This window comes from Mugil cephalus, chromosome 6 (genome assembly GCF_022458985.1).
Source record: "Mugil cephalus isolate CIBA_MC_2020 chromosome 6, CIBA_Mcephalus_1.1, whole genome shotgun sequence".
Lineage (NCBI taxonomy): Eukaryota > Metazoa > Chordata > Actinopteri > Mugiliformes > Mugilidae > Mugil > Mugil cephalus.
Window position 1 is genome coordinate 13,076,418 of NC_061775.1, and position 13,514 is coordinate 13,089,931.

Sequence of the window (13,514 nt, forward strand, 5' to 3'; positions counted from 1 at the left end):
TAATTTGACTTTGAAATTAGCAACAGCAAATCCAGGACAGTGTTTAGTTATTGAAAAAAAATTATATATTTTTGCCTTTGCATTCAACAAATTGTGAAGATTGTTGCAAATCTATTTTTTTAATTCCACAAAATAAGTAAGTGTCTTCTTTTCTTTTCTTTTTTTTGGTTATATATTAAATTCGGGGACTGCAGCAGAAAATGAAAGTTATTAAGTTATTACTAATTACCACCTTTTCTATTATGACAAATCTCTGTTGATAATATATTATTCATGCTTTGCTTTTAATGTTAATATTGAGGCCAGCATTTCACTTTTAAACGCGTTTTCTCTCATACTTTAAAATCGGACAATTTAAAGCTTATTATTTTACATTAATTGCTTTAAATTAAATTTCACAGTGGACTAACCGGTAAAGAAGGAGAATAAGGTTTTACTCCCAGATTATCTCTCAGTAGGTGATCATCCTGCTCCCGCATAAAATGCAGGCAGAGTTTGAGCACAAGGCGGCGACAAAAGCGAGGCCAGTCTGTGCTGGAGTGAAGTTCAAGAGCAAACCGAGGCCTCAGCTGCCCTTTAACGAGCAGAATTGCTTTACATTTCACTTACAGAATTCGCTTTTCTGCGGTTATCGACCACTGATAGCGCACGGTGGATGGAGCCGGTCATATTAACGAGATTTTAAGGCGCACGTTCACAGCGCGCATTCTCGACACAGTGGAGCGCCAATTAGAACATCCTGTCCACACGCAGCCTGTAATCAGGCCTTTTCGGAACCTTATTCCCTACAAATCGCTCAGATCGGATCAAAGCGATGCTTAAACACGTCAGTCAATGTGCGGAGAGGCGCACGGGCTGCTCATCAACTGAAAACAGGACCAATCAATCGCTTTATTAGATTTAAGGCGCCGCGGGAGCAAATTGAATGCTACCAGTTAGGGGATCGTCTTATTGGCCTCAGCTGATGGTCGATGATGGGGACGGTGCAACAGTGGCTGGCACCATATTGATTCTCTGGCGGCTTTGCGTGTAAGCTGTCACTTCACCGCTGGCGACCTTTAGGTTGCACAGTTGCAGCGTTTACAGAGAGACACCCCCGCATTTAGACTGTCAGTCACTGCTGGGACGGGATGGGATGGAGGGATGGAGGGGTGGTGGTGGTGGTGGCGTGTGGGTGGTTGGGTGGGGGGCGGGTGGGGGGTGCTGGAGCAGCCGGACATGCACAAAGACTTAGGAGAGTTTTGCGCAAGTTTTAAAACAGGACACGGTAAAGGTTAAAAATAAAGGCGGGATTTAATGTAATTGTCTCTGTAATAGCATTAAATAAAACTAGGAGTTGTTGTAAATATAACACAGCTTGGGTTTCGTTTATTTAATGTATATTTGCAATTTTTCCGGGGAAATGTCAAAAAACAAAAACAGGGTTTTTAAATTGCGCATGCAATTCTTTTTTGCTCGTTTTAAAAGCATCTATTTATTTCTCTACTAAACTACGATTAAGTTAATTTTGATGATGGTAATAATAATAATTTAAATTCTAGGTCCTCAAAAGAAAAAGCTAAACTCATGGCTACCAATATGCAGCTTATATAATGTAAATCCTTACATTTCTTGCTTGTAATAAAATTAAAATCAACATAGGAGAGTTCCATTATAACGTCCAAACAAATACTACTTAGGTAAAACAAATAGAATTTGACAAATTGACATTTTGTGGAATTACCTTTAGGTGTATATGATCCAACCTGCTGTTATCCCTAATAATGGCTTTTCAAAATAATTTTAAAGCATCGCTATTATTCTGGAAAATTGCAAATAAATACTTTAAATGAGGAGCAGCAGAACCACATCCCGCACTCAGTCACTTCACATTGTTATGGCATGAAAACGTGTCAGCGTGTGAGGGCTGCAACCGGCCACCCCATCAAAGTTGCCCTTGACAGATGGAGGGGGTGATTACATTGATTAAATGCTGCAAAAGAACAAGCTGTCTAATATGCATGCATGAAGTCAGAAGATCACAGTGACTAATCAAACCGGTATCACACAGACGTCACTTCACGCCGGTCAGGGCCAAAGCAAGAGAAATGCTTTTATTAACAAGACGTATAAGGCTATTAGAGGATTTGTTATTCTTCACAATGCTAAAAATCGAAATCCTTTTAAGTCCCGGAATCAAGTTGGTGAATATCAGCCTGTTGCAATGATGACTTACTTCTAGTAAAGTGAAAACGAACCTCTTGTGAAATATCCTCCCAGACTTCAAGACCGTTTTAGCACCTGGGCACACAGGGGTCTTATGTGTTTTGAAGTATCTGGCTCGGGCAAATATCAGACACTTAATCTTTTTTCTTTTGTGTGTGTGTGTGTGTGTGTGTGTATGAGGTCAGGGTAAGATGAGCAGGAATGTGTGGTTTAGAAGAGGAACTGGTGGAAAGTGGGAAATGAACGGGGTGCTATTGACACAAAAGTTCAGGGTGAACACAGACATCTTTGCCTCTACCAGAGAGTTACAAGGCTAAAATTAAAAAGTAATTCCTCACTGGTCCATGAACACGTTCATTCTCTCTATTTTTTATTTATTTATTTTTTTTTTTTGAGAAATTATATTTTACACCTTTTCGGGTGTTCAACTTTTATTTTCTGATTATGGCCCTGGGAACCAAGATAAGCTTATTTTAGACTTCGTAGAAAAACATTTAAATCCCTCATCCAAAATTTTATTTTAAAAACTTTACATATATATATATATATATATATATATATGTGTGTGTGTGTGTATATATATTAGACTTGAAACCTATTTGTAATGAGGACAGTATATGCACCCCTTTCAGTTGCCAGGGTTTGGACGTGACTCGTGCACTTGAATTTGACTCTTTGTGAGAGATGTTGGTGCAACCGCGGCAACAGTTTGCTCAACTCTCACCTCGGAGCCAGCTACCGATGCTCTCCAAATGACAAAACTTCACACCTGCCAGCCGGAATCTGAATGGCTGCGGTGGTTCTGCCGTGACGACTCTGGATACAGAGGTGGACTGGTTGATGTGCTGCGTACATTAAATCACATTCAAGACCAAAGTCATTTAACATTTAGCACAAAGACGTCGCGTACAGATGCTTAACGGGCGGTTTATCACGCAGTAATGTGGTTGCAATCAGATTTAAGGGTAGATTATTAATATGCAACTTTGGCTATCTATGACAGTGCACAGACACTTGTTACTACTATATCAATTAGTTTGGTCAAAAATAAATTGTGCACACAAATCCTTCCTTTAGTGCAGGAGTCTTCAACGTTTTTCATAACAAGGACCCTCAAACTGATGGAGAAATTAAGTAGGGACCCCCTACCTACTATATGTGTTCTATATTAAACTCTGCCTAGTGCTACTTATAAATATACATTATTATTATTTTACATTCAATATTAAGCTATCCCTTATCCATTTACTAAAATATTTTGGATTAATGTGTATTTAAATAAATTTAAATTTGTGGGGGAAAATAAAATATAAAAAAATGTCTAATCAACCAAAGATTTTGCGACCCTCCTGCAGTGCCTCCGCGGACTCCCTAAGGGTCGCAGACCCCCTGTTGAAGACCTGTGCTTTAGTGTGAAAATTTGGGGAAATCATGACACTGAGAAATCTTAGTCCACTGTCTGCATCACATGGCATCAGCAGATGAAACATATCTCGAAATAAATAAAAAAAAATGAATATTCACAAATGAATATTGTCAATAATAACTATATTTTGTTGCCAGTGCTTCGTTAACTGTTCACCTGCCTCCTTGATTGAATAACTGTTAATATACATACAAATGGTGGAAATTCTACATTACGTCGTGTTATAATCATACATTAGGTTTTCATGACTGGCCCGCGCCTGCTAAATGTTATCTAGACGGGTTAAAATGAAGTGTTTTAATACGTTTGTGGATGTGCCCTCTATTGATTTAACATGACCTGAATACTGCTGAGACTAAATGACAGACTGCACACAGGACTGTTTGCCTTAGTAAATACATGAGTTATCAACGACGCATCAGTATGTGCTGGACGTCGAGACAGTCTTGGGGACATTCACGCAAATTACTGTCTTTTATGACTGTATTAGCGATCACATTACACATGCAGCACAACATCCCTGTCCTCTGGCTAACGGATACCATTTTTCATTTCAGCTCGGTGGGGAAAAAAAAAAAAAAAAGAAAAAAAAAGAGGCAATGATAAGATGATGGGAATCAAATTTCGACGCAAAATTACATCCTGCGAGCTCTGGAATTAAAGGTTGCGGCGCGAGAGGGGCCTGACATTTCAGACGGACATGCTGTATATTATTCCAACCCCTCCGCGTCACGCGGTAATGAAACATGCGGCATTCAAGTTCAGATCTGAAGTGCAGGTTAGTATTATTCCATGCCAATTCAAAAGTGTGATACAACAGGGGGGGGGGGGGGGGGGGGGGGGGGAAATCTACCTAGACTGATCAGGGGTTAGCACGCTGGGCTTGAACAATTCCGGCCGGCGCTTAAAAGAAAACGTGCTGGAAAAAAAAAAAAAATTATGCATCGTGTGCAAGTATTTTTTAAGCTCTCTGCTGCCGACAACAAGTATTCATGGAAATCCTTGTCAGTGCTGCGTTTTTTCTCCCCCCCTCCCTCCTCCTACCGTCTGAGGTACATGATCAGAAATGCTCAGGGAACGGAGAACACATTGATTTGAGTGTGTTCCAAACACAGACTGGCCCTGACAAGGTTGTTATAACAGTCGGAGGGGTCTATACAATCACTTAATTACCAAAGCTGTCAGTCAAAGTGGGTCGCTGCTGGCTCCGTCCATGGCTGCGAGCGGCGTTCCACTAGCAGCCTCCCTGAGTGATTGATCCATGCTGATGGCATCGCAAAAATAATTACAACTCGTCTCCTGATGTGTGATTCCATACCGCATTCACGCTTCACGAAGGTAATCGGGGGGATCAGGAGGGGTCAGTGCCATTTCCTATTACCTGGAGTCCAAGCAAAAGGGTAAAACAATGCAAACAGAGCGAGGCGGGGAGAAAAGACGGAGCCGGGGTTGGGTTGGGAGATGGGGGGGTGTGGGTGGCGGCGGCGGCCGATAGACGTTACGAACAGCCGAGGAAGCTTGTGCTCACTTTGTCAAACTGCTGTGTGATTTTTTTTTCCTTCCTTCCTTCCTCCCCAGAGCCAGAAGCAGCACATACTGTAACAGATTGATGGTGTCCAACATGGGGGTTATGGAAATTCAAAATAATCACTGGGTCATTAAGTTGATTGGCATCACAATTGTCAAGCTGTTGGAGGCTAAGTGAGGAGGCCTGCAGCTCATTCGCGAGAGTCTGCTTTTATCTGGCACGCGCGGCAACGTTTGGTGTCGGAAAACATTGGGAGAGTTTGGTTAAATGTCGCACATCTGTGCGGCGCGCCCTGGGACGGAACCTGGTGGAAATCTACACGTAAAAAAAAATCACCTTTGTCACTCCTAATATTAATCACTTTATTATTTAATCCTTCTATATGCCAGTATTTTGTCAATCCACCTTTTCCCTTATATATATTAAAACAAATGGCGCAAGCGTCAGAGGTTCAGTGGCGACTGGAAGGCAAAAGGAATTCACAGTCTGCCATTTGTTTCAGAAGCACTCTGCAGAGGCATTCGCATTCATGAAAGCATTAACCGTCATTAGCCGTCTCGCTGGTCCTGACACAGAAGCAGAACATTGAGGAGGACCGGCAGAGACGTGGCACATTTGTTCCGTGCGTTACCCGCCGTTCAGTACCTGACAGCGCTCACTCCCCCTGCACGCAGGAGAACACAAACAGCACCACGTAAAACCGGGAATCAGGCGAGTAAACAATGTACATATGGTATGTGCACCTGAAGGGGGCCGTCCCATTCTTCTTGTGCCGCCGCCGCCGCCGCGAGCAGGGCGGAGAGGAGGCCCCGGTGTCACTAATGAACCCGGCAAAATGCGCCGGTGAATAATGAAACACAACGCTGCATTTTGCAACAGAAAGAATAAAAGGTGAGATCATCAGCAAGCGAGGGAGGAAAGAGTGAAAGAAAGCAAGCAATGATTAAATGATCAAAAGCTGGCAGAGCGAGTCTCTGTGTCACTGCAAGGCACACTCATCTACCCACAAGTGAAAGTTAGGTTTCAAGCACAGTGTAATTATAGCTGGGGATGTCAGTTTGACATTAATGCAGCCAGCAGAAATTCTCTAATTGGCCTCAGAGGAGAAAGTGAACCAGAAAATATATTAACATTTTAAAAAAGCATATTTTGCCTAATCCTTTCACTTTCCAACAATATTTGAAGACCAAAATGCCCCAGGCATGAGAATTTAAATGAGCAATTTTGTTTTTGAAGGAAACGGCCAATGAGACAGAAAATAGACTAAAGGGAAATCATTAGTGTATGAGAGATCCTGACAGGCTCGCCTTGCTGACTGGCTGGCCTGTCACTAGGAGTCTGTGTTCTTCAGCTCCACGCTATGAGCTAAGCTGATAACATGAAAAGACCCATAAACGTGCAGCCAGAAGTCAAAGCCTATTATCTAGAAATTCAAATGCGGGGGCAAGGATGAGAAGAAAAAAAAAAAAAAGAAAGAAAAGAAAACTGGGAGGGGTGAGGCACAGCTCTCTCTCTGTCTCCTGAAGGGGAAAACTGGCCAGATCGAGAGATCTTGTAATAGGCCCTGTTATCCGACACAAACGTGTGGCAGCGACGCTGCCAGAAAATACTGCAGCAAATCATAACATCACTCAAAAAAAAAGAGGAGGAGAAGGGGGGGGTGGGTGGGGGTGAAAGCAGAAAGAACATGGATGGCAACAAACTGCTTAAAGTTAGGGAGAGATGCAATGTCACATGTGCCCAGGCTGATGTGATATGACCGTATCAGAGAAACACAGCTAAGCGCAGTCAGGAGACGTTAGCCGAGTCCCCCGGTGATGAAGCAGCTGAGGCAAGCATCGCCCCTGGCGTGGGACTGCAGGGCAAACTGCTCAGGCTGGAGAGCCTTGCCCTTTTGAAACAAAACAGAGAGGAATGGCCAGGGGAAGCTAGCCGGCCTCAGCAAAAAAAAAATAAATAAATAAAAAAAGAAGGGGGCTAGGTTTATTTCCTCCAGCAATAAAGAGAAAAAACAATGATTGAGAAGACAGAGGAAAGTGAGAACAACAACAGATCTCAAAGCCCGCGTCTCTTTTCGCGCGACAACAAAGGGCATGTGATATTCCAGCCTTCTATACAGCTGGCTGGTCAGAGGTTTCTTCTGACACCTCGGCACCCCTTGCTTTATTCCGCTCACAATCATACAAGCGCTGCTTTGTCAAGGTATGGGGATTTCACTTTTTTTTTTTTCTATTAGGCTGTTACCCCGAACACAGCAATTTAATCAGGCCCTTTGATAAACATTTGACACAAAGCAGTGGGCTTCTGTCTCTGCTGCCTACAGCCCAGGGCAAGAGATTGAGACTGACGAATTTTCATCCACAATTTTCACTATTTTAACTCCACCTGTCAAACAGTATGTCAGTCAGCGTGACACAAAGATGGGGGGAATCAAAGCCTCTCTCTTCTTAAAGGAGCACAGGCGTGCAGTGGGCTACAAGTTTGGCGGGGGATTGCAACGGCGCTCAGACGATGAGCAGATGCAAACCAGGTGCCTGAAACCGATTTTTTTTTTGTATTTTTATGGGCATGTATTAGAAATGAAGACAAACAGCGACATAATGCTAATGGTACGCCACATTGTATTCACAAGCAGCCCAACACCTCAATCACCTCCTTGAGCGAAATGTCAAAAAACAACCCCTCGCTCCTCGGCTATCAGCCCAAGTCCGCCCTGATCTCAGCAGTCGTTTGCAGCGAACATCTAGAGGACGAGAGGAAACTACAAACTACAAAACCATTTGACCCTGGAGCGCAGAGTATGGAGCGGCCCCTTCTCGCCCAATGGAAGCGGGCCGAGGGTCACCGGGGTCAACACCTTCTTTGCTGAGCCTACAGCAGCGTGGAAGCCTCAGACTCGCGGAAACATCCGGGGACCCAACATGGCCCGAGAGCGGCCGCGGGCCGGCGCGCAGCGCTCCCCGGAGGCCGCGGAGGGAATGAGCGCTGCGGTGACGCCGCGCAAGCAGCGAATCTAAATGCAAAAAAAAAAAAAAAGAGATTATCTGTTCATTAACTCCCATAATTGAGGTGAGCAGCAGTAGTTACTAGACTGTCCTAGTATTTGCCCCTCTGGTAGCAGCCAGCGATGGAGCAAAGGAAAATAAAAAATGAAAAAAAAAAGAAAAATATCGCATACAGCATTCCAGACGCATCAGTGCTGAGAATAAATGATATGACCTCTGGCTATGGTATGGCCTTCAAATCTAAATCCCTACCTGACCAGCAAGAATCATCCTCGTTTATTCATTCCTCCTGCATACCAAACACGTTCTGCACCGAATCGCATCTCCATGAATCTTTTGATTCCTTTCAATCACTTTCAAGGACTGTAAACAATGGGGCCCGCGAATATGATAGGGAAGCAAATCTACCTCAGCTCAATTAAGGCGCTGCCCTGCAGCCTCCTGCGGCCCTGAGAGATAGGAGCTATAATTAGAAGAGGGCAGTACACTTGCAGACATTATTGATGATCCGCTCCTGACACCTCCCTCATGTTAGCATTAGCATTTTTCCCTGAGCCGGGGCTCATGTCAAGAGAGGCCGGTCTCTCGGAGTCCGTGTCAGCAGGGGGGCTATATACGAGCTGCACAGCGAGGCCACATTACGGCTGCAGAGAGGAAGAGAGCGGGAGGGAGGGAGAGGGAGAGGGAGAGAGAGACGCCCGTGCTCTCCTCCAGGCTCCTCTTGGTGCTCGTCCACCTGATGGGAACACGGAGACTTGGCTGTTCTCCCCCTCATCAATACAGCAGGGCTCTTTGTCAGTAATTTGCAATAAGTGTCCGCGCCACATCTTAAGGGACCTGGAAATCATTACTGGCTGAGGCCCTACTCCGCTACTAATTGGATGCGTTGGGCCTTATCAACTGAGGATTTTCCGAGACCTTTGACAGATACCAATTCGAAAATCATTGTTCAGTTGTCAATTTAAGAGACCGTTAAAAGAGCTTATTTTAATTTTAATTGGAACTTCCTCCTGCCTTCACAGTGAGCTGGGAGGATTAAAAATGAGCTCGGGGCGTATGCAAGTGTGTGTGTGTGTGTGTGTGTGTGTGTGTGTGTGTGTGTGTGTGTCCGTACTCCCCTGGAAGAAGAGGGAAACTATGCAGGTTAAATTGACGGGTAACAGTTCTGACCAGCGTACGAATGAAGACAGCATGCACGCACATTTAGTTTACAAGAATCTCGCCGCTTCCCTGGGACTTCATCATCAACATCAAATAAGTCGGAATCTGAGCTGCAAAGCTCCCAATTAAGCAAAACCCGCATCCGCTTAAGATGTTTGTTGGGGCGAGTGTGCCGGGACCATCATCGATCACCCCCAGTAAACTGACCGGCTGATAGTGCTGCCCCTAACATATTTATGCGCTGCACTCTCTCAATGACCCTGAACTGAAACACTCTCTTGGCTTTAATAAGGCCTGGGAAGGCTCAGCCCTCGCTAGATATGCGGCCGCACGGGTGGTGGGAATGGCTGCGAATGCTGGCAGATGCGGCGAAAAAAAAAAAAAGCTAACATGTGTAAACGGGCGCAGGGCTCGGACGAGACGCTCCTGGTGACACGGCCACCCAGGAGCGCAGGGCGCAGGGCTGAGGGCTGAGGGCGACGGGGGGGGGGGGGGGGGGGGGGGGGCGGGGAATGAAAGGGAACTGAATTGTTTTGACACCACTGTTAATTCAAGATTCTGGTGATCCCGTTGGAAAGCGCGATGACTTTATTTGAGCGAAGCCAAATATCACTTCAGCGCGCCTTAAAACACCAGAACGTGGTTCAAACAGAAGCTTCACAAATATGTGCAAAAAAAAAAAAAAAAAAAAGTGGGGGGGCAAAGCATGTTTTTATTTTTTTAAAAAGTAAATAGAGCTGTGATTTGATAATAAACCTGGCATTAATGTTAATTCTCCCAGCCAGTATTTGCAGTATTAGAGGCTTAGAGTAGAAGAGCAATGCTTTTCAGAGGGTAATAAGTGTCTAATTAAGGACTAGACAGGAGGGAAATTGCCAAGGTATAAAAGAGCTTTTTATTTTTTTCTCCCCTGCTTTTTTTTTTTTTTTTTTTACAGCCGCGTCTCTGGGAGCCAGCGTTGTGTTTGCCGGCTGTTTTACTCGCTGTCAGAAAGGATTTGAGGAGAGGAGCCATCTAAGCATGCGTACGAGAGGATTCATTTGACCTCATTATACATCAATAAAAAAAAGGAAGCGGGTTTACTAAATATCACCATGCTGCCCCGCACTTCACGTCAGATCATGCAGGAGTGTGCTAAAAAGATGATTCCAGCAACGTCTGGCGAGTAAGGAGAGCGAGGGGAGTGGAGGGAGTTGGAGTCGGGGAGGAGGGAGGGAGGGAGGGTGGATGGTGGTGGAGGTGTGGGGGCTGGGGGGTGGGCGGGTGTGTGTGTGTGAGTGGGGGGGGGGGGGGGGGGGGGGGGTTTGTGGGGTTGAACCCTGACTAGCCAGGAGGGATTCTGACAAGCACAGGAAAAAAGCAGATACGCAAAGCCCTGTTTAAGAGCAGAGCAACTGAAGAAAAAGATTTATGCTTTTAATTAATGGCAATTAAACCGTGCCTGTTGGGCTGGCCTATGGCAATTGTTCCCAGTAAAAAGGAGGCCGAGCTGGTGACAAGCATTTGAATCCACTAAGTTCTACCAAGGGAGCTGACACTGCAGGCATCAAGCCTAAACTAAATCAATAAAAGAATTAAACTTTTATAAATTGCATTTTGACAAGTATCAGATAGCGCTAAGCTTTGATATTACGAATTCCTCCGAGGTGATGCAAACAAGGAGAGGCACACTTAGAGATCCAAACAATCAAAGGGTCTCGTTAGCATGTGCTGTCAGATGCAGCGGTGCTATTAATTACTACAAATTAAAGTGACTCTCTCCACCTCTGCTGATTGGAATGATAATCAAGCTCGGCTCGGCGCGGGGGAACATATGCAACCCTGCCAAAAATAATAAGGACAGAAACCAACAGACGCTCCTCTATGGCTTGTGTTTACAAGCCACAAAGTGCTTGTTGCTTATTCTATCCTGCAGCAACGCGCGCACGCACGCATTAGCGAAACCTGCGCCGCAGCTTTTGCTAATTTGATATGTAGCTGTGTGTGTACATAAATGTACATAATGTGCTTCATTTGATTTTTCAATGAAGCCCTGTACACATAAACAAGACTTCAAGGTTGCTGATCACTTACTACTCCTTCCCACCCCCATGCTCCGCCCTGTACACACACACACACACACACACACACACACACACCACACACACACACACACACACACACACACACACACACAGAGACGTGTAAGACAAAAAAGTAGCAGTTAAACTGAGCAATATGTGTTCAGACAAATGTAAGCGTCACACTGTCTAGAAGAGGAACAAAAAAAAAAAGAAAAAAAAAAGGGGAGGGGGAAGAGAGGTTTTGGGCGGGAGGGGGAGGTGGGGCGGGGTGGGGATAGGAGCTGGCATGACAACTCAAACATCCTGTCACTTAAATCACTGTTCATATCCGCGCGTCACAAATCCAGAAAGGCATCCGGCATCGCGGCGACACCGCGCTCCGCCGAGTGCCAACAGGCTTTCTAAATGAGACTGAAAGCAGTAATTACCGCACGCCCCCGCGCTAAATTGTTTACCATGAGACTGATCCAGCTCGCTGGTGCTGCTTACTCGCCCAATTTTCCCTTCCCTGATATCAAATATCTTTCGTGGCATCCCAGCTAACACCAGCGCGCCGGAGCTCACACCAGGCTAATTTGTTCAGCGGCCATGCATTATTCATTATTATTCAATGCATTTTCAGAGTGATTTGCAAATTCCATCAGTATACTTAAGTTTACACACATAATGCAAAATGTAAGATTTTATGTTCCCCTACAAGACACAATCGCTTTGAGGGAAATACATTTTACACAAGTTGGAAATGTAAATTTAATGGCACAGATAAATGGAGACTCCGCCTTCGTGAACATTATCATGTGGAAATTACTTTAATAACTTTAGACAGTAGATGCCCAGGAAAAGAAAAAATTGAAGGGAGACACACAAAAAAGGGGTTACGAGTTGGAGTGGAAATATCTTCATTGCGTATTGGCAGGTGAGTGTTATCAGCGCCACGGGGCAGCAGCTGGCCTGCATGTGTTTGCCCTTGTTGACGCTACCTTAAAGCGCAGCCTACATGATCTCATTCCCTTGATAAATTTGTCCCAGGCTCCACCTGGCTCTGGCAACACCCCCCCTGACCCCGGCCAGATCTGCTGCACGCCCCCCCGAGGACCCTAATCGTGACCTAACGGCGACTTGGAGCGTGTTATTAGTTACTGTTCGTGTGTGTGTGTGTCTCTGTGTGTGTGCGCAGAGCCGGAGGAGCCGCGGAGGTTTGACTGGGTGAAACGGAACCTGTCAAGGTCCCAGCGGCGGAGAACATCACCTCCCCTCATCTCCGACCGAGACGAACAGAGGAGGGGATGGAGGCTCCGGTTTCAGACTCATTCCTATGCAAGTCTCCCTCCTCTGATCTCGAGTTAAAAGACAGCGTCGACACTCTTAAGCGCACGCTCGACTCTTTCGCGCATAATGCGCCTAAAATTCAGGTCATCTGTTGTATTTTTAATTTCTGACGACCTTTGCGAAGGAGCACACGAAAACGGAGGCCCCGGCGCCCGTTTTCTCTGCGATTAACCCCTTCCCGGTGTCGCCGAGGCGCCTTCGCGGCCGTTGAATACGCTGCGATGCAAATCGATGCTATATTATTAAAAGGGGAACGTATACATGTAGGGTGCGCAGCTACGGAATCACTTTAGCATATTTGTGATAAAGAATGTATGGCATTATGTGTAACCTCCTCCTCTGATTTTAATGCTGAGCATTTATATGCAGTTAGGCCTCATTATGATAATTTGATATTTTGACTGAATGGCTGGAGGCAGGATTATAAGAGAAGTCTGTTTTAGAATGTTAATGTGAGCCTTTGAAACTAATGCATGTATTTATTGATTTTTCACTCCTAAATCTATCCTTCTTAAGTTGTCATGGTTTAGTTGGAAGGGGAAGGAGGGGGCCTGTCTTTTTTTTTTTTTTTTTTTTATAACAAAGTGGTCAGGGCCCCGAACCGAGGAACGCGAGCGCTGCTGTGTAATCATTAACAACGAATCCCCCCGCAATCGTGTTTCACGCCTCATCTTTCTTTCTTTTCTTTTCTTTTTTTTTTTTACCTGCAGCTTCAATGTCACATTTCACAGATGTAGTATTAGCGACGAGACATAAGCAGAGGCAGGGAACGACGGAGGAAAGAGTGGAGGGGAAGA

At 45.0% G+C, this 13,514-nt stretch overlaps 1 long non-coding RNA gene across 2 annotated transcripts in view; it reads right to left on the reverse strand.

Annotated features, from left to right (window-relative positions):
- LOC125009941 overlaps positions 1-13,514 on the reverse strand; it is a 70,171-nt gene that overhangs the window by 18,653 nt on the left and 38,004 nt on the right. Inside the window, exon 3 of one of the 2 annotated variants that reach the window (XR_007112998.1) lies at positions 2,794-3,050. The exons of the other annotated variant lie outside the window; for it this stretch is intronic. This is a non-coding gene — a long non-coding RNA (uncharacterized LOC125009941). Of the gene's footprint in view, positions 1-2,793; positions 3,051-13,514 lie in introns of those variants that run through there. 2 annotated transcript variants of the gene reach the window in all.